The sequence below is a fragment of the Schistocerca nitens genome, unplaced genomic scaffold (assembly GCF_023898315.1).
Source record: "Schistocerca nitens isolate TAMUIC-IGC-003100 unplaced genomic scaffold, iqSchNite1.1 HiC_scaffold_468, whole genome shotgun sequence".
NCBI classification, from domain to species: Eukaryota; Metazoa; Arthropoda; class Insecta; order Orthoptera; family Acrididae; genus Schistocerca; species Schistocerca nitens.
The window spans coordinates 6,089,977-6,111,445 of record NW_026046001.1 but is presented as its reverse complement, the minus strand read 5'-3'; positions in this window follow the sequence as shown (position 1 = coordinate 6,111,445).

Sequence of the window (21,469 nt, the reverse complement as noted above, 5' to 3'; positions counted from 1 at the left end):
CACAGTAGAACACAGGAGAAGCATCTAAGTTGATGCAATCGCCCAGTAAGAAGAGCTACATTTATAGTTTTAGTTATCGATTATTGAATTATTGGTCGGTTTGGTGCCTTGGACATGACCGAGGACCTTAAGATTTTGCATGAACCGAGGACTGGCAGCCACGTAACACGAGAAAATGTGAAAAGTGTTAATACGTAGTAAAAACCTTAGAAAATCTCCGTGTTTCGTCATTCACCATCGAATCGATATAACGCGAGATCGTCACATTGGTCGCATTTCTCTCTGAAACGGTTACATTTATGGTCTGTCAGCCCTTGTCGCGTGCTGCGGTATGTGGGGACAATACAAGCAGCACAGCAGAACACAGGAGAAGCATCTAAGTTGATGCAATCGCCCAGTAAGAAGAGCTACATTTATAGTTTTTGTTATCGATTATTCAAATATTGGTCGGTTTGGTGCCTTGGACATGACCGAGGACCTTAAGATTTTGCATGAACCGAGGACTGGCAGCCACGTAACACGAGAAAATGTGAAAAGTGTTAATATGTAGTAAAAACCTTAGAAAATCTCCGTGTTTCGTCATTCACCATCGAATCGATATAACGCGAGATCGTCACATTGGTCGCATTTCTCTCTGAAACGGTTACATTTATGGTCTGCCAGCCCTTGTCGCGTGCTGCGGTATGTGGGGACAATATAAGCAGCACAGTAGAACACAGGAGAAGCATCTAAGTTGATGCAATCGCCCAGTAAGAAGAGCTACATTTATAGTTTTAGTTATCGATTATTGAATTATTGGTCGGTTTGGTGCCTTGGACATGACCGAGGACCTTAAGATTTTGCATGAACCGAGGACTGGCAGCCACGTAACACGAGAAAATGTGAAAAGTGTTAATATGTAGTAAAAACCTTAGAAAATCTCCGTGTTTCGTCATTCACCATCGAATCGATATAACGCGAGATCGTCACATTGGTCGCATTTCTCTCTGATACGGTTACATTTATGGTCTGCCAGCCCTTGTCGCGTGCTGCGGTATGTGGGGACAATACAAGCAGCACAGTAGAACACAGGAGAAGCATCTAAGTTGATGCAATCGCCCAGTAAGAAGAGCTACATTTATAGTTTTAGTTATCGATTATTGAATTATTGGTCGGTTTGGTGCCTTGGACATGACCGAGGACCTTAAGATTTTGCATGAACCGAGGACTGGCAGCCACGTAACACGGGAAAAGGTGAAAAGTGTTAATATGTAGTAAAAACCTTAGAAAACCTCCGTGTTTCGTCATTCACCATCGAATCGATATAACGCGAGATCGTCACATTGGTCGCATTTCTCTCTGAAACGGTTACATTTATGGTCTGCCAGCCCTTGTCGCGTGCTGCGGTATGTGGGGACAATACAAGCAGCACAGTAGAACACAGGAGAAGCATCTAAGTTGATGCAATCGCCCAGTAAGAAGAGCTACATTTATAGTTTTAGTTATCGATTATTGAATTATTGTTCAGTTTGGTGCCTTGGACATGACCTAGGACCTTAAGATTTTGCATGAACCGAGGACTGGCAGCCACGTAACACGAGAAAATGTGAAAAGTGTTAATATGTAGTAAAAACCTTAGAAAATCTCCGTGTTTCGTCATTCACCATCGAATCGATATAACGCGAGATCGTCACATTGGTCGCATTTCTCTCTGAAACGGTTACATTTATGGTCTGCCAGCCCTTGTCGCGTGCTGCGGGATGTGGGGACAATACAAGCAACACAGTAGAACACAGGAGAAGCATCTAAGTTGATGCAATCGCCCAGTAAGAAGAGCTACATTTATAGTTTTAGTTATCGATTATTGAATTATTGGTCGGTTTGGTGCCTTGGACATGACCGAGGACCTTAAGATTTTGCATGAACCGAGGACTGGCAGCCACGTAACACGAGAAAATGTGAAAAGTGTTAATATGTAGTAAAAACCTTAGAAAATCTCCGTGTTTCGTCATTCACCATCGAATCGATATAACGCGAGATCGTCACATTGGTCGCATTTCTCTCTGAAACGGTTACATTTATGGTCTGCCAGCCCTTGTCGCGTGCTGCGGTATGTGGGGACAATACAAGCAGCACAGTAGAATACAGGAGAAGCATCTAAGTTGATGCAATCGCCCAGTAAGAAGAGCTACATTTATAGTTTTAGTTATCGATTATTGAATTATTGGTCGGTTTGGTGCCTTGGACATGACCGAGGACCTTAAGATTTTGCATGAACCGAGGACTGGCAGCCACGTAACACGAGAAAATGTGAAAAGTGTTAATATGTAGTAAAAACCTTAGAAAATCTCCGTGTTTCGTCATTCACCATCGAATCGATATAACGCGAGATCGTCACATTGGTCGCATTTCTCTCTGAAACGGTTACATTTATGGTCTGCCAGCCCTTGTCGCGTGCTGCGGTATGTGGGGACAATACAAGCAGCACAGTAGGACACAGGAGAAGCATCTAAGTTGATGCAATCGCCCAGTAAGAAGAGCTACATTTATAGTTTTTGTTATCGATTATTGAATTATTGGTCGGTTTGGTGCCTTGGACATGACCGAGGACCTTAAGATTTTGCATGAACCGAGGACTGGCAGCCACGTAACACGAGAAAATGTGAAAAGTGTTAATATGTAGTAAAAACCTTAGAAAATCTCCGTGTTTCGTCATTCACCATCGAATCGATGTAACGCGAGATCGACACATTGGTCGCATTTCTCTCTGAAACGGTTACATTTATGGTCTGCCAGCCCTTGTCGCGTGCTGCGGTATGTGGGGACAATACAAGCAGCACAGTAGAACACAGGAGAAGCATCTAAGTTGATGCAATCGCGCAGTAAGAAGAGCTACATTTATAGTTTTAGTTATCGATTATTGAATTATTGGTCGGTTTGGTGCCTTGGACATGACAGAGGACCTTAAGATTTTGCATGAACCGAGGACTGGCAGCCACGTAACACGAGAAAATGTGAAAAGTGTTAATATGTAGTACAAACCTTAGAAAATCTCCGTGTTTCGTCATTCACCATCGAATCGATATAACGCGAGATCGTCACATTGGTCGCATTTCTCTCTGAAACGGTTACATTTATGGTCTGCCAGCCCTTGTCGCGTGCTGCGGTATGTGGGGACAATACAAGCAGCACAGTAGAACACAGGAGAAGCATCTAAGTTGATGCAATCGCCCAGTAAGAAGAGCTACATTTATAGTTTTAGTTATCGATTATTGAATTATTGGTCGGTTTGGTGCCTTGGACATGACCGAGGACCTTAAGATTGTGCATGAACCGAGGACTGGTACCCACGTAACACGAGAAAATGTGAAAAGTGTTAATATGTAGTAAAAACCTTAGAAAATCTCCGTGTTTCGTCATTCACCATCGAATCGATATAACGCGAGATCGTCACATTGGTCGCATTTCTCTCTGAAACGGTTACATTTATGGTCTGCCAGCCCTTGTCGCGTGCTGCGGTATGTGGGGACAATACAAGCAGCACAGTAGAACACAGGAGAAGCATCTAAGTTGATGCAATCGCCCAGTAAGAAGAGCTACATTTATAGTTTTAGTTATCGATTATTGAATTATTGGTCGGTTTGGTGCCTTGGACATGACCGAGGACCTTAAGATTTTGCATGAACCGAGGACTGGCAGCCACGTAACACGAGAAAATGTGAAAAGTGTTAATATGTAGTAAAAACCTTAGAAAATCTCCGTGTTTCGTCATTCACCATCGAATCGATATAACGCGAGATCGTCACATTGGTCGCATTTCTCTCTGAAACGGTTACATTTATGGTCTGCCAGCCCTTGTCGCCGTCTGTGGTATGTGGGGACAATACAAGCAGCACAGTAGAACACAGGAGAAGCATCTAAGTTGATGCAATCGCCCAGTAAGAAGAGCTACATTTATAGTTTTAGTTATCGATTATTGAATTATTGGTCGGTTTGGTGCCTTGGACATGACCGAGGACCTTAAGATTTTGCATGAACCGAGGACTGGCAGCCACGTAACACGAGAAAATGTGAAAAGTGTTAATATGTAGTAAAAACCTTAGAAAATCTCCGTGTTTCGTCATTCACCATCGAATCGATATAACGCGAGATCGTCACATTGGTCGCATTTCTCTCTGAAACGGTTACATTTATGGTCTGCCAGCCCTTGTCGCGTGCTGCGGTATGTGGGGACAATACAAGCAGCACAGTAGAACACAGGAGAAGCATCTAAGTTGATGCAATCGCCCAGTAAGAAGAGCTACATTTATAGTTTTAGTTATCGATTATTGAATTATTGGTCGGTTTGGTGCCTTGGACATGACCGAGGACCTTAAGATTTTGCATGAACCGAGGACTGGCAGCCACGTAACACGAGAAAATGTGAAAAGTGTTAATATGTAGTAAAAACCTTAGAAAATCTCCGTGTTTCGTCATTCACCATCGAATCGATATAACGCGAGATCGTCACATTGGTCGCATTTCTCTCTGAAACGGTTACATTTATGGTCTGCCAGCCCTTGTCGCGTGCTGCGGTATGTGGGGACAATACAAGCAGCACAGTAGAACACAGGAGAAGCATCTAAGTTGATGCAATCGCCCAGTAAGAAGAGCTACATTTATAGTTTTAGTTATCGATTATTGAATTATTGGTCGGTTTGGTGCCTTGGACATGACCGAGGACCTTAAGATTTTGCATGAACCGAGGACTGGCAGCCACGTAACACGAGAAAATGTGAAAAGTGTTAATATGTAGTAAAAACCTTAGAAAATCTCCGTGTTTCGTCATTCACCATCGAATCGATATAACGCGAGATCGTCACATTGGTCGCATTTCTCTCTGAAACGGTTACATTTATGGTCTGCCAGCCCTTGTCGCGTGCTGCGGTATGTGGGGACAATACAAGCAGCACAGTAGAACACAGGAGAAGCATCTAAGTTGATGCAATCGCCCAGTAAGAAGAGCTACATTTATAGTTTTAGTTATCGATTATTGAATTATTGGTCGGTTTGGTACCTTGGACATGACCGAGGACCTTAAGATTGTGCATGAACCGAGGACTGGTACCCACGTAACACGAGAAAATGTGAAAAGTGTTAATATGTAGTAAAAACCTTAGAAAATCTCCGTGTTTCGTCATTCACCATCGAATCGATATAACGCGAGATCGTCACATTGGTCGCATTTCTCTCTGAAACGGTTACATTTATGGTCTGCCAGCCCTTGTCGCGTGCTGCGGTATGTGGGGACAATACAAGCAGCACAGTAGAACACAGGAGAAGCATCTAAGTTGATGCAATCGCCCAGTAAGAAGAGCTACATTTATAGTTTTAGTTATCGATTATTGAATTATTGGTCGGTTTGGTGCCTTGGACATGACAAGGGACCTTAAGGTTGTGCATGAACCGAGGACTGGTACCCACGTAACACGAGAAAATGTGAAAAGTGTTAATATGTAGTAAAAACCTTAGAAAATCTCCGTGTTTCGTCATTCACCATCGAATCGATATAACGCGTGATCGTCACATTGGTCGCATTTCTCTCTGAAACGGTTACATTTATGGTCTGCCAGCCCTTGTCGCGTGCTGCGGTATGTGGGGACAATACAAGCAGCACAGTAGAACACAGGAGAAGCATCTAAGTTGATGCAATCGCCCAGTAAGAAGAGCTACATTTATAGTTTTAGTTATCGATTATTGAATTATTGGTCGGTTTGGTGCCTTGGACATGACCGAGGACCTTAAGATTTTGCATGAACCGAGGACTGGCAGCCACGTAACACGAGAAAATGTGAAAAGTGTTAATATGTAGTAAAAACCTTAGAAAATCTCCGTGTTTCGTCATTCACCATCGAATCGATATAACGCGAGATCGTCACATTGGTCGCATTTCTCTCTGATACGGTTACATTTATGGTCTGCCAGCCCTTGTCGCGTGCTGCGGTATGTGGGGACAATACAAGCAGCACAGTAGAACACAGGAGAAGCATCTAAGTTGATGCAATCGCCCAGTAAGAAGAGCTACATTTATAGTTTTAGTTATCGATTATTGAATTATTGGTCGGTTTGGTGCCTTGGACATGACCGAGGACCTTAAGTTTTTGCATGAACCGAGGACTGGCAGCCACGTAACACGAGAAAATGTGAAAAGTGTTAATATGTAGTAAAAACCTTAGAAAATCTCCGTGTTTCGTCATTCACCATCGAATCGATATAACGCGAGATCGTCACATTGGTCGCATTTCTCTCTGAAACGGTTACATATATGGTCTGCCAGCCCTTGTCGCGTGCTGCGGTATGTGGGGACAATACAAGCAGCACAGTAGAACACAGGAGAAGCATCTAAGTTGATGCAATCGCCCAGTAAGAAGAGCTACATTTATAGTTTTAGTTATCGATTATTGAATTATTGGTCGGTTTGGTGCCTTGGACATGACCGAGGACCTTAAGATTTTGCATGAACCGAGAATTGGCAGCCACGTAACACGAGAAAATGTGAAAAGTGTAAATATGTAGTAAAAACTTTAGAAAATCTCCGTGTTTCGTCATTCACCATCGAATCGATATAACGCGAGATCGTCACATTGGTCGCATTTCTGTCTGAAACGGTTACATTTATGGTCTGCCAGCCCTTGTCGCGTGCTGCGGTATGTAGGGACAATACATGCAACACAGGAGAAGCATCTAAGTTGATGCAATCGCGCAGTAAGAAGAGCTACATTTATAGTTTTAGTTATCGATTATTGAATTATTGGTCGGTTTGGTGCCTTGGACATGACAGAGGACCTTAAGATTTTGCATGAACCGAGGACTGGCAGCCACGTAACACGAGAAAATGTGAAAAGTGTTAATATGTAGTACAAACCTTAGAAAATCTCCGTGTTTCGTCATTCACCATCGAATCGATATAACGCGAGATCGTCACATTGGTCGCATTTCTCTCTGAAACGGTTACATTTATGGTCTGCCAGCCCTTGTCGCGTGCTGCGGTATGTGGGGACAATACAAGCAGCACAGTAGAACACAGGAGAAGCATCTAAGTTGATGCAATCGCCCAGTAAGAAGAGCTACATTTATAGTTTTAGTTATCGATTATTGAATTATTGTTCGGTTTGGTGCCTTGGACATGACCGAGGACCTTAAGATTTTGCATGAACCGAGGACTGGCAGCCACGTAACACGAGAAAATGTGAAAAGTGTTAATATGTAGTAAAAACCTTAGAAAATCTCCGTGTTTCGTCATTCACCATCGAATCGATATAACGCGAGATCGTCACATTGGTCGCATTTCTGTCTGAAACGGTTACATTTATGGTCTGCCAGCCCTTGTCGCGTGCTGCGGGATGTGGGGACAATACAAGCAACACAGTAGAACACAGGAGAAGCATCTAAGTTGATGCAATCGCCCAGTAAGAAGAGCTACATTTATAGTTTTAGTTATCGATTATTGAATTATTGGTCGATTTGGTGCCTTGGACATGACCGAGGACCTTAAGATTTTGCATGAACCGAGGACTGGCAGCCACGTAACACGAGAAAATGTGAAAAGTGTTAATATGTAGTAAAAACCTTAGAAAATCTGCGTGTTTCGTCATTCACCATCGAATCGATATAACGCGAGATCGTCACATTGGTCGCATTTCTCTCTGAAACGGTTACATTTATGGTCTGCCAGCCCTTGTCGCGTGCTGCGGTATGTGGGGACAATACAAGCAGCACAGTAGAACACAGGAGAAGCATCTAAGTTGATGCAATCGCCCAGTAAGAAGAGCTACATTTATAGTTTTAGTTATCGATTATTGAATTATTGGTCGGTTTGGTGCCTTGGACATGACCGAGGACCTTAAGATTGTGCATGAACCGAGGACTGGTACCCACGTAACACGAGAAAATGTGAAAAGTGTTAATATGTAGTAAAAACCTTAGAAAATCTCCGTGTTTCGTCATTCACCATCGAATCGATATAACGCGAGATCGTCACATTGGTCGCATTTCTCTCTGAAACGGTTACATTTATGGTCTGCCAGCCCTTGTCGCGTGCTGCGGTATGTGGGGACAATACAAGCAGCACAGTAGAACACAGGAGAAGCATCTAAGTTGATGCAATCGCCCAGTAAGAAGAGCTACATTTATAGTTTTAGTTATCGATTATTGAATTATTGGTCGGTTTGGTGCCTTGGACATGACCGAGGACCTTAAGATTTTGCATGAACCGAGGACTGGCAGCCACGTAACACGAGAAAATGTGAAAAGTGTTAATATGTAGTAAAAACCTTAGAAAATCTCCGTGTTTCGTCATTCACCATCGAATCGATATAACGCGAGATCGTCACATTGGTCGCATTTCTCTCTGAAACGGTTACATTTATGGTCTGCCAGCCCTTGTCGCGTGCTGCGGTATGTGGGGACAATACAAGCAGCACAGTAGAACACAGGAGAAGCATCTAAGTTGATGCAATCGCCCAGTAAGAAGAGCTACATTTATAGTTTTAGTTATCGATTATTGAATTATTGATCGGTTTGGTGCCTTGGACATGACAGAGGACCTTAAGATTTTGCATGAACCGAGGACTGGTACCCACGTAACACGAGAAAATGTGAAAAGTGTTAATATGTAGTAAAAACCTTAGAAAATCTCCGTGTTTCGTCATTCACCATCGAATCGATATAACGCGAGATCGTCACATTGGTCGCATTTCTCTCTGAAACGGTTACATTTATGGTCTGCCAGCCCTTGTCGCGTGCTGCGGTATGTGGGGACAATACAAGCAGCACAGTAGAACACAGGAGAAGCATCTAAGTTGATGCAATCGCCCAGTAAGAAGAGCTACATTTATAGTTTTAGTTATCGATTATTGAATTATTGGTCGGTTTGGTGCCTTGGACATGACCGAGGACCTTAAGATTTTGCATGAACCGAGGACTGGCAGCCACGTAACACGAGAAAATGTGAAAAGTGTTAATATGTAGTAAAAACCTTAGAAAATCTCCGTGTTTCGTCATTCACCATCGAATCGATATAACGCGAGATCGTCACATTGGTCGCATTTCTCTCTGAAACGGTTACATTTATGGTCTGCCAGCCCTTGTCGCGTGCTGCGGTATGTGGGGACAATACAAGCAGCACAGTAGAACACAGGAGAAGCATCTAGGTTGATGCAATCGCCCAGTAAGAAGAGCTACATTTATAGTTTTAGTTATCGATTATTGAATTATTGGTCGGTTTGGTGCCTTGGACATGACCGAGGACCTTAAGATTTTGCATGAACCGAGGACTGGCAGCCACGTAACACGAGAAAATGTGAAAAGTGTTAATATGTAGTAAAAACCTTAGAAAATCTCCGTGTTTCGTCATTAACCATCGAATCGATATAACGCGAGATCGTCACATTGGTCGCATTTCTCTCTGAAACGGTTACATTTATGGTCTGCCAGCCCTTGTCGCGTGCTGCGGTATGTGGGGACAATACAAGCAGCACAGTAGAACACAGGAGAAGCATCTAAGTTGATGCAATCGCCCAGTAAGAAGAGCTACATTTATAGTTTTAGTTATCGATTATTGAATTATTGGTCGGTTTGGTGCCTTGGACATGACCGAGGACCTTAAGATTTTGCATGAACCGAGGACTGGCAGCCACGTAACACGAGAAAATGTGAAAAGTGTTAATATGTAGTAAAAACCTTAGAAAATCTCCGTGTTTCGTCATTCACCATCGAATCGATATAACGCGAGATCGTCACATTGGTCGCATTTCTCTCTGAAACGGTTACATTTATGGTCTGCCAGTCCTTGTCGCGTGCTGCGGTATGTGGGGACAATACAAGCAGCACAGTAGAACATAGGAGAAGCATCTAAGTTGATGCAATCGCCCAGTAAGATGAGCTACATTTATAGTTTTAGTTATCGATTATTGAATTATTGGTCGGTTTGGTGCCTTGGACATGACCGAGGACCTTAAGATTTTGCATGAACCGAGGACTGGCAGCCACGTAACACGAGAAAATGTGAAAAGTGTTAATATGTAGTAAAAACCTTAGAAAATCTCCGTGTTTCATCATTCACCATCGAATCGATATAACGCGAGATCGTCACATTGCTCGCATTTCTCTCTGAAACGGTTACATTTATGGTCTGCCAGCCCTTGTCGCGTGCTGCGGTATGTGGGGACAATACAAGCAGCACAGTAGAACACAGGAGAAGCATCTAAGTTGATGCAATCGCCCAGTAAGAAGAGCTACATTTATAGTTTTAGTTATCGATTATTGAATTATTGGTCGGTTTGGTGCCTTGGACATGACCGAGGACCTTAAGATTTTGCATGAACCGAGGACTGGCAGCCACGTAACACGAGAAAATGTGAAAAGTGTTAATATGTAGTAAAAACCTTAGAAAATCTCCGTGTTTCGTCATTCACCATCGAATCGATATAACGCGAGATCGTCACATTGGTCGCATTTCTCTCTGAAACGGTTACATTTATGGTCTGCCAGCCCTTGTCGCGTGCTGCGGTATGTGGGGACAATACAAGCAGCACAGTAGAACACAGGAGAAGCATCTAAGTTGATGCAATCGCCCAGTAAGAAGAGCTACATTTATAGTTTTAGTTATCGATTATTGAATTATTGGTCGGTTTGGTGCCTTGGACATGACCGAGGACCTTAAGATTTTGCATGAACCGAGGACTGGCAGCCACGTAACACGAGAAAATGTGAAAAGTGTTAATACGTAGTAAAAACCTTAGAAAATCTCCGTGTTTCGTCATTCACCATCGAATCGATATAACGCGAGATCGTCACATTGGTCGCATTTCTCTCTGAAACGGTTACATTTATGGTCTGTCAGCCCTTGTCGCGTGCTGCGGTATGTGGGGACAATACAAGCAGCACAGCAGAACACAGGAGAAGCATCTAAGTTGATGCAATCGCCCAGTAAGAAGAGCTACATTTATAGTTTTTGTTATCGATTATTCAAATATTGGTCGGTTTGGTGCCTTGGACATGACCGAGGACCTTAAGATTTTGCATGAACCGAGGACTGGCAGCCACGTAACACGAGAAAATGTGAAAAGTGTTAATATGTAGTAAAAACCTTAGAAAATCTCCGTGTTTCGTCATTCACCATCGAATCGATATAACGCGAGATCGTCACATTGGTCGCATTTCTCTCTGAAACGGTTACATTTATGGTCTGCCAGCCCTTGTCGCGTGCTGCGGTATGTGGGGACAATATAAGCAGCACAGTAGAACACAGGAGAAGCATCTAAGTTGATGCAATCGCCCAGTAAGAAGAGCTACATTTATAGTTTTAGTTATCGATTATTGAATTATTGGTCGGTTTGGTGCCTTGGACATGACCGAGGACCTTAAGATTTTGCATGAACCGAGGACTGGCAGCCACGTAACACGAGAAAATGTGAAAAGTGTTAATATGTAGTAAAAACCTTAGAAAATCTCCGTGTTTCGTCATTCACCATCGAATCGATATAACGCGAGATCGTCACATTGGTCGCATTTCTCTCTGATACGGTTACATTTATGGTCTGCCAGCCCTTGTCGCGTGCTGCGGTATGTGGGGACAATACAAGCAGCACAGTAGAACACAGGAGAAGCATCTAAGTTGATGCAATCGCCCAGTAAGAAGAGCTACATTTATAGTTTTAGTTATCGATTATTGAATTATTGGTCGGTTTGGTGCCTTGGACATGACCGAGGACCTTAAGATTTTGCATGAACCGAGAATTGGCAGCCACGTAACACGAGAAAATGTGAAAAGTGTTAATATGTAGTAAAAACCTTAGAAAATCTCCGTGTTTCGTCATTCACCATCGAATCGATATAACGCGAGATCGTCACATTGGTCGCATTTCTCTCTGAAACGGTTACATTTATGGTCTGCCAGCCCTTGTCGCGTGCTGCGGTATGTGGGGACAATACAAGCAGCACAGTAGAACACAGGAGAAGCATCTAAGTTGATGCAATCGCCCAGTAAGAAGAGCTATATTTATAGTTTTAGTTATCGATTATTGAATTATTGGTCGGTTTGGTGCCTTGGACATGACCGAGGACCTTAAGATTTTGCATGAACCGAGGACTGGCAGCCACGTAACACGGGAAAAGGTGAAAAGTGTTAATATGTAGTAAAAACCTTAGAAAACCTCCGTGTTTCGTCATTCACCATCGAATCGATATAACGCGAGATCGTCACATTGGTCGCATTTCTCTCTGAAACGGTTACATTTATGGTCTGCCAGCCCTTGTCGCGTGCTGCGGTATGTGGGGACAATACAAGCAGCACAGTAGAACACAGGAGAAGCATCTAAGTTGATGCAATCGCCCAGTAAGAAGAGCTACATTTATAGTTTTAGTTATCGATTATTGAATTATTGGTCGGTTTGGTGCCTTGGACATGACCTAGGACCTTAAGATTTTGCATGAACCGAGGACTGGCAGCCACGTAACACGAGAAAATGTGAAAAGTGTTAATATGTAGTAAAAACCTTAGAAAATCTCCGTGTTTCGTCATTCACCATCGAATCGATATAACGCGAGATCGTCACATTGGTCGCATTTCTCTCTGAAACGGTTACATTTATGGTCTGCCAGCCCTTGTCGCGTGCTGCGGGATGTGGGGACAATACAAGCAACACAGTAGAACACAGGAGAAGCATCTAAGTTGATGCAATCGCCCAGTAAGAAGAGCTACATTTATAGTTTTAGTTATCGATTATTGAATTATTGGTCGGTTTGGTGCCTTGGACATGACCGAGGACCTTAAGATTTTGCATGAACCGAGGACTGGCAGCCACGTAACACGAAAAAATGTGAAAAGTGTTAATATGTAGTAAAAACCTTAGAAAATCTCCGTGTTTCGTCATTCACCATCGAATCGATATAACGCGAGATCGTCACATTGGTCGCATTTCTCTCTGAAACGGTTACATTTATGGTCTGCCAGCCCTTGTCGCGTGCTGCGGTATGTGGGGACAATACAAGCAGCACAGTAGAATACAGGAGAAGCATCTAAGTTGATGCAATCGCCCAGTAAGAAGAGCTACATTTATAGTTTTAGTTATCGATTATTGAATTATTGGTCGGTTTGGTGCCTTGGACATGACCGAGGACCTTAAGATTTTGCATGAACCGAGGACTGGCAGCCACGTAACACGAGAAAATGTGAAAAGTGTTAATATGTAGTAAAAACCTTAGAAAATCTCCGTGTTTCGTCATTCACCATCGAATCGATATAACGCGAGATCGTCACATTGGTCGCATTTCTCTCTGAAACGGTTACATTTATGGTCTGCCAGCCCTTGTCGCGTGCTGCGGTATGTGGGGACAATACAAGCAGCACAGTAGGACACAGGAGAAGCATCTAAGTTGATGCAATCGCCCAGTAAGAAGAGCTACATTTATAGTTTTTGTTATCGATTATTGAATTATTGGTCGGTTTGGTGCCTTGGACATGACCGAGGACCTTAAGATTTTGCATGAACCGAGGACTGGCAGCCACGTAACACGAGAAAATGTGAAAAGTGTTAATATGTAGTAAAAACCTTAGAAAATCTCCGTGTTTCGTCATTCACCATCGAATCGATGTAACGCGAGATCGACACATTGGTCGCATTTCTCTCTGAAACGGTTACATTTATGGTCTGCCAGCCCTTGTCGCGTGCTGCGGTATGTGGGGACAATACAAGCAGCACAGTAGAACACAGGAGAAGCATCTAAGTTGATGCAATCGCGCAGTAAGAAGAGCTACATTTATAGTTTTAGTTATCGATTATTGAATTATTGGTCGGTTTGGTGCCTTGGACATGACAGAGGACCTTAAGATTTTGCATGAACCGAGGACTGGCAGCCACGTAACACGAGAAAATGTGAAAAGTGTTAATATGTAGTACAAACCTTAGAAAATCTCCGTGTTTCGTCATTCACCATCGAATCGATATAACGCGAGATCGTCACATTGGTCGCATTTCTCTCTGAAACGGTTACATTTATGGTCTGCCAGCCCTTGTCGCGTGCTGCGGTATGTGGGGACAATACAAGCAGCACAGTAGAACACAGGAGAAGCATCTAAGTTGATGCAATCGCCCAGTAAGAAGAGCTACATTTATAGTTTTAGTTATCGATTATTGAATTATTGGTCGGTTTGGTGCCTTGGACATGACCGAGGACCTTAAGATTGTGCATGAACCGAGGACTGGTACCCACGTAACACGAGAAAATGTGAAAAGTGTTAATATGTAGTAAAAACCTTAGAAAATCTCCGTGTTTCGTCATTCACCATCGAATCGATATAACGCGAGATCGTCACATTGGTCGCATTTCTCTCTGAAACGGTTACATTTATGGTCTGCCAGCCCTTGTCGCGTGCTGCGGTATGTGGGGACAATACAAGCAGCACAGTAGAACACAGGAGAAGCATCTAAGTTGATGCAATCGCCCAGTAAGAAGAGCTACATTTATAGTTTTAGTTATCGATTATTGAATTATTGGTCGGTTTGGTGCCTTGGACATGACCGAGGACCTTAAGATTTTGCATGAACCGAGGACTGGCAGCCACGTAACACGAGAAAATGTGAAAAGTGTTAATATGTAGTAAAAACCTTAGAAAATCTCCGTGTTTCGTCATTCACCATCGAATCGATATAACGCGAGATCGTCACATTGGTCGCATTTCTCTCTGAAACGGTTACATTTATGGTCTGCCAGCCCTTGTCGCGTGCTGCGGTATGTGGGGACAATACAAGCAGCACAGTAGAACACAGGAGAAGCATCTAAGTTGATGCAATCGCCCAGTAAGAAGAGCTACATTTATAGTTTTAGTTATCGATTATTGAATTATTGGTCGGTTTGGTGCCTTGGACATGACCGAGGACCTTAAGATTTTGCATGAACCGAGGACTGGCAGCCACGTAACACGAGAAAATGTGAAAAGTGTTAATATGTAGTAAAAACCTTAGAAAATCTCCGTGTTTCGTCATTCACCATCGAATCGATATAACGCGAGATCGTCACATTGGTCGCATTTCTCTCTGAAACGGTTACATTTATGGTCTGCCAGCCCTTGTCGCGTGCTGCGGTATGTGGGGACAATACAAGCAGCACAGTAGAACACAGGAGAAGCATCTAAGTTGATGCAATCGCCCAGTAAGAAGAGCTACATTTATAGTTTTAGTTATCGATTATTGAATTATTGGTCGGTTTGGTGCCTTGGACATGACCGAGGACCTTAAGATTTTGCATGAACCGAGGACTGGCAGCCACGTAACACGAGAAAATGTGAAAAGTGTTAATATGTAGTAAAAACCTTAGAAAATCTCCGTGTTTCGTCATTCACCATCGAATCGATATAACGCGAGATCGTCACATTGGTCGCATTTCTCTCTGAAACGGTTACATTTATGGTCTGCCAGCCCTTGTCGCGTGCTGCGGTATGTGGGGACAATACAAGCAGCACAGTAGAACACAGGAGAAGCATCTAAGTTGATGCAATCGCCCAGTAAGAAGAGCTACATTTATAGTTTTAGTTATCGATTATTGAATTATTGGTCGGTTTGGTGCCTTGGACATGACCGAGGACCTTAAGATTTTGCATGAACCGAGGACTGGCAGCCACGTAACACGAGAAAATGTGAAAAGTGTTAATATGTAGTAAAAACCTTAGAAAATCTCCGTGTTTCGTCATTCACCATCGAATCGATATAACGCGAGATCGTCACATTGGTCGCATTTCTCTCTGAAACGGTTACATTTATGGTCTGCCAGCCCTTGTCGCGTGCTGCGGTATGTGGGGACAATACAAGCAGCACAGTAGAACACAGGAGAAGCATCTAAGTTGATGCAATCGCCCAGTAAGAAGAGCTACATTTATAGTTTTAGTTATCGATTATTGAATTATTGGTCGGTTTGGTACCTTGGACATGACCGAGGACCTTAAGATTGTGCATGAACCGAGGACTGGTACCCACGTAACACGAGAAAATGTGAAAAGTGTTAATATGTAGTAAAAACCTTAGAAAATCTCCGTGTTTCGTCATTCACCATCGAATCGATATAACGCGAGATCGTCACATTGGTCGCATTTCTCTCTGAAACGGTTACATTTATGGTCTGCCAGCCCTTGTCGCGTGCTGCGGTATGTGGGGACAATACAAGCAGCACAGTAGAACACAGGAGAAGCATCTAAGTTGATGCAATCGCCCAGTAAGAAGAGCTACATTTATAGTTTTAGTTATCGATTATTGAATTATTGGTCGGTTTGGTGCCTTGGACATGACAAGGGACCTTAAGGTTGTGCATGAACCGAGGACTGGTACCCACGTAACACGAGAAAATGTGAAAAGTGTTAATATGTAGTAAAAACCTTAGAAAATCTCCGTGTTTCGTCATTCACCATCGAATCGATATAACGCGTGATCGTCACATTGGTCGCATTTCTCTCTGAAACGGTTACATTTATGGTCTGCCAGCCCTTGTCGCGTGCTGCGGTATGTGGGGACAATACAAGCAGCACAGTAGAACACAGGAGAAGCATCTAAGTTGATGCAATCGCCCAGTAAGAAGAGCTACATTTATAGTTTTAGTTATCGATTATTGAATTATTGGTCGGTTTGGTGCCTTGGACATGACCGAGGACCTTAAGATTTTGCATGAACCGAGGACTGGCAGCCACGTAACACGAGAAAATGTGAAAAGTGTTAATATGTAGTAAAAACCTTAGAAAATCTCCGTGTTTCGTCATTCACCATCGAATCGATATAACGCGAGATCGTCACATTGGTCGCATTTCTCTCTGATACGGTTACATTTATGGTCTGCCAGCCCTTGTCGCGTGCTGCGGTATGTGGGGACAATACAAGCAGCACAGTAGAACACAGGAGAAGCATCTAAGTTGATGCAATCGCCCAGTAAGAAGAGCTACATTTATAGTTTTAGTTATCGATTATTGAATTATTGGTCGGTTTGGTGCCTTGGACATGACCGAGGACCTTAAGTTTTTGCATGAACCGAGGACTGGCAGCCACGTAACACGAGAAAATGTGAAAAGTGTTAATATGTAGTAAAAACCTTAGAAAATCTCCGTGTTTCGTCATTCACCATCGAATCGATATAACGCGAGATCGTCACATTGGTCGCATTTCTCTCTGAAACGGTTACATTTATGGTCTGCCAGCCCTTGTCGCGTGCTGCGGTATGTGGGGACAATACAAGCAGCACAGTAGAACACAGGAGAAGCATCTAAGTTGATGCAATCGCCCAGTAAGAAGAGCTACATTTATAGTTTTAGTTATCGATTATTGAATTATTGGTCGGTTTGGTGCCTTGGACATGACCGAGGACCTTAAGATTTTGCATGAACCGAGAATTGGCAGCCACGTAACACGAGAAAATGTGAAAAGTGTAAATATGTAGTAAAAACTTTAGAAAATCTCCGTGTTTCGTCATTCACCATCGAATCGATATAGCGCGAGATCGTCACATTGGTCGCATTTCTGTCTGAAACGGTTACATTTATGGTCTGCCAGCCCTTGTCGCGTGCTGCGGTATGTAGGGACAATACATGCAACACAGGAGAAGCATCTAAGTTGATGCAATCGCGCAGTAAGAAGAGCTACATTTATAGTTTTAGTTATCGATTATTGAATTATTGGTCGGTTTGGTGCCTTGGACATGACAGAGGACCTTAAGATTTTGCATGAACCGAGGACTGGCAGCCACGTAACACGAGAAAATGTGAAAAGTGTTAATATGTAGTACAAACCTTAGAAAATCTCCGTGTTTCGTCATTCACCATCGAATCGATATAACGCGAGATCGTCACATTGGTCGCATTTCTCTCTGAAACGGTTACATTTATGGTCTGCCAGCCCTTGTCGCGTGCTGCGGTATGTGGGGACAATACAAGCAGCACAGTAGAACACAGGAGAAGCATCTAAGTTGATGCAATCGCCCAGTAAGAAGAGCTACATTTATAGTTTTAGTTATCGATTATTGAATTATTGTTCGGTTTGGTGCCTTGGACATGACCGAGGACCTTAAGATTTTGCATGAACCGAGGACTGGCAGCCACGTAACACGAGAAAATGTGAAAAGTGTTAATATGTAGTAAAAACCTTAGAAAATCTCCGTGTTTCGTCATTCACCATCGAATCGATATAACGCGAGATCGTCACATTGGTCGCATTTCTGTCTGAAACGGTTACATTTATGGTCTGCCAGCCCTTGTCGCGTGCTGCGGGATGTGGGGACAATACAAGCAACACAGTAGAACACAGGAGAAGCATCTAAGTTGATGCAATCGCCCAGTAAGAAGAGCTACATTTATAGTTTTAGTTATCGATTATTGAATTATTGGTCGATTTGGTGCCTTGGACATGACCGAGGACCTTAAGATTTTGCATGAACCGAGGACTGGCAGCCACGTAACACGAGAAAATGTGAAAAGTGTTAATATGTAGTAAAAACCTTAGAAAATCTGCGTGTTTCGTCATTCACCATCGAATCGATATAACGCGAGATCGTCACATTGGTCGCATTTCTCTCTGAAACGGTTACATTTATGGTCTGCCAGCCCTTGTCGCGTGCTGCGGTATGTGGGGACAATACAAGCAGCACAGTAGAACACAGGAGAAGCATCTAAGTTGATGCAATCGCCCAGTAAGAAGAGCTACATTTATAGTTTTAGTTATCGATTATTGAATTATTGGTCGGTTTGGTGCCTTGGACATGACCGAGGACCTTAAGATTGTGCATGAACCGAGGACTGGTACCCACGTAACACGAGAAAATGTGAAAAGTGTTAATATGTAGTAAAAACCTTAGAAAATCTCCGTGTTTCGTCATTCACCATCGAATCGATATAACGCGAGATCGTCACATTGGTCGCATTTCTCTCTGAAACGGTTACATTTATGGTCTGCCAGCCCTTGTCGCGTGCTGCGGTATGTGGGGACAATACAAGCAGCACAGTAGAACACAGGAGAAGCATCTAAGTTGATGCAATCGCCCAGTAAGAAGAGCTACATTTATAGTTTTAGTTATCGATTATTGAATTATTGGTCGGTTTGGTGCCTTGGACATGACCGAGGACCTTAAGATTTTGCATGAACCGAGGACTGGCAGCCACGTAACACGAGAAAATGTGAAAAGTGTTAATATGTAGTAAAAACCTTAGAAAATCTCCGTGTTTCGTCATTCACCATCGAATCGATATAACGCGAGATCGTCACATTGGTCGCATTTCTCTCTGAAACGGTTACATTTATGGTCTGCCAGCCCTTGTCGCGTGCTGCGGTATGTGGGGACAATACAAGCAGCACAGTAGAACACAGGGGAAGCATCTAAGTTGATGCAATCGCCCAGTAAGAAGAGCTACATTTATAGTTTTAGTTATCGATTATTGAATTATTGGTCGGTTTGGTGCCTTGGACATGACCGAGGACCTTAAGTTTTTGCATGAACCGAGGACTGGCAGCCACGTAACACGAGAAAATGTGAAAAGTGTTAATATGTAGTAAAAACCTTAGAAAATCTCCGTGTTTCGTCATTCACCATCGAATCGATATAACGCGAGATCGTCACATTGGTCGCATTTCTCTCTGAAACGGTTACATTTATGGTCTGCCAGCCCTTGTCGCGTGCTGCGGTATGTGGGGACAATACAAGCAGCACAGTAGAACACAGGAGAAGCATCTAAGTTGATGCAATCGCCCAGTAAGAAGAGCTACATTTATAGTTTTAGTTATCGATTATTGAATTATTGGTCGGTTTGGTGCCTTGGACATGACCGAGGACCTTAAGATTTTGCATGAACCGAGAATTGGCAGCCACGTAACACGAGAAAATGTGAAAAGTGTAAATATGTAGTAAAAACTTTAGAAAATCTCCGTGTTTCGTCATTCACCATCGAATCGATATAACGCGAGATCGTCACATTGGTCGCATTTCTCTCTGAAACGGTTACATTTATGGTCTGCCAGCCCTTGTCGCGTGCTGCGGTATGTAGGGACAATACATGCAACACAGGAGAAGCATCTAAGTTGATGCAATCGCGCAGTAAGAAGAGCTACATTTATAGTTTTAGTTATCGATTATTGAATTATTGGTCGGTTTGGTGCCTTGGACATGACAGAGGACCTTAAGATTTTGCATGAACCGAGGACTGGCAGCCACGTAACACGAGAAAATGTGAAAAGTGTTAATATGTAGTACAAACCTTAGAAAATCTCCGTGTTTCGTCATTCACCATCGAATCGATATAACGCGAGATCGTCACATTGGTCGCATTTCTCTCTGAAACGGTTACATTTATGGTCTGCCAGCCCTTGTCGCGTGCTGCGGTATGTGGGGACAATACAAGCAGCACAGTAGAACACAGGAGAAGCATCTAAGTTGATGCAATCGCCCAGTAAGAAGAGCTACATTTATAGTTTTAGTTATCGATTATTGAATTATTGTTCGGTTTGGTGCCTTGGACATGACCGAGGACCTTAAGATTTTGCATGAACCGAGGACTGGCAGCCACGTAACACGAGAAAATGTGAAAAGTGTTAATATGTAGTAAAAACCTTAGAAAATCTCCGTGTTTCGTCATTCACCATCGAATCGATATAACGCGAGATCGTCACATTGGTCGCATTTCTGTCTGAAACGGTTACATTTATGGTCTGCCAGCCCTTGTCGCGTGCTGCGGGATGTGGGGACAATACAAGCAACACAGTAGAACACAGGAGAAGCATCTAAGTTGATGCAATCGCCCAGTAAGAAGAGCTACATTTATAGTTTTAGTTATCGATTATTGAATTATTGGTCGGTTTGGTGCCTTGGACATGACCGAGGACCTTAAGATTTTGCATGAACCGAGGACTGGCAGCCACGTAACACGAGAAAATGTGAAAAGTGTTAATATGTAGTAAAAACCTTAGAAAATCTCCGTGTTTCGTCATTCACCATCGAATCGATATAACGCGAGATCGTCACATTGGTCGCATTTCTCTCTGAAACGGTTACATTTATGGTCTGCCAGCCCTTGTCGCGTGCTGCGGTATGTGGGGACAATACAAGCAGCACAGTAGAACACAGGAGAAGCATCTAAGTTGATGCAATCGCCCAGTAAGAAGAGCTACATTTATAGTTTTAGTTATCGATTATTGAATTATTGGTCGGTTTGGTACCTTGGACATGACCGAGGACCTTAAGATTGTGCATGAACCGAGGACTGGTACCCACGTAACACGAGAAAATGTGAAAAGTGTTAATATGTAGTAAAAACCTTAGAAAATCTCCGTGTTTCGTCATTCACCATCGAATCGATATAACGCGTGATCGTCACATTGGTCGCATTTCTCTCTGAAACGGTTACATTTATGGTCTGCCAGCCCTTGTCGCGTGCTGCGGTATGTGGGGACAATACAAGCAGCACAGTAGAACACAGGAGAAGCATCTA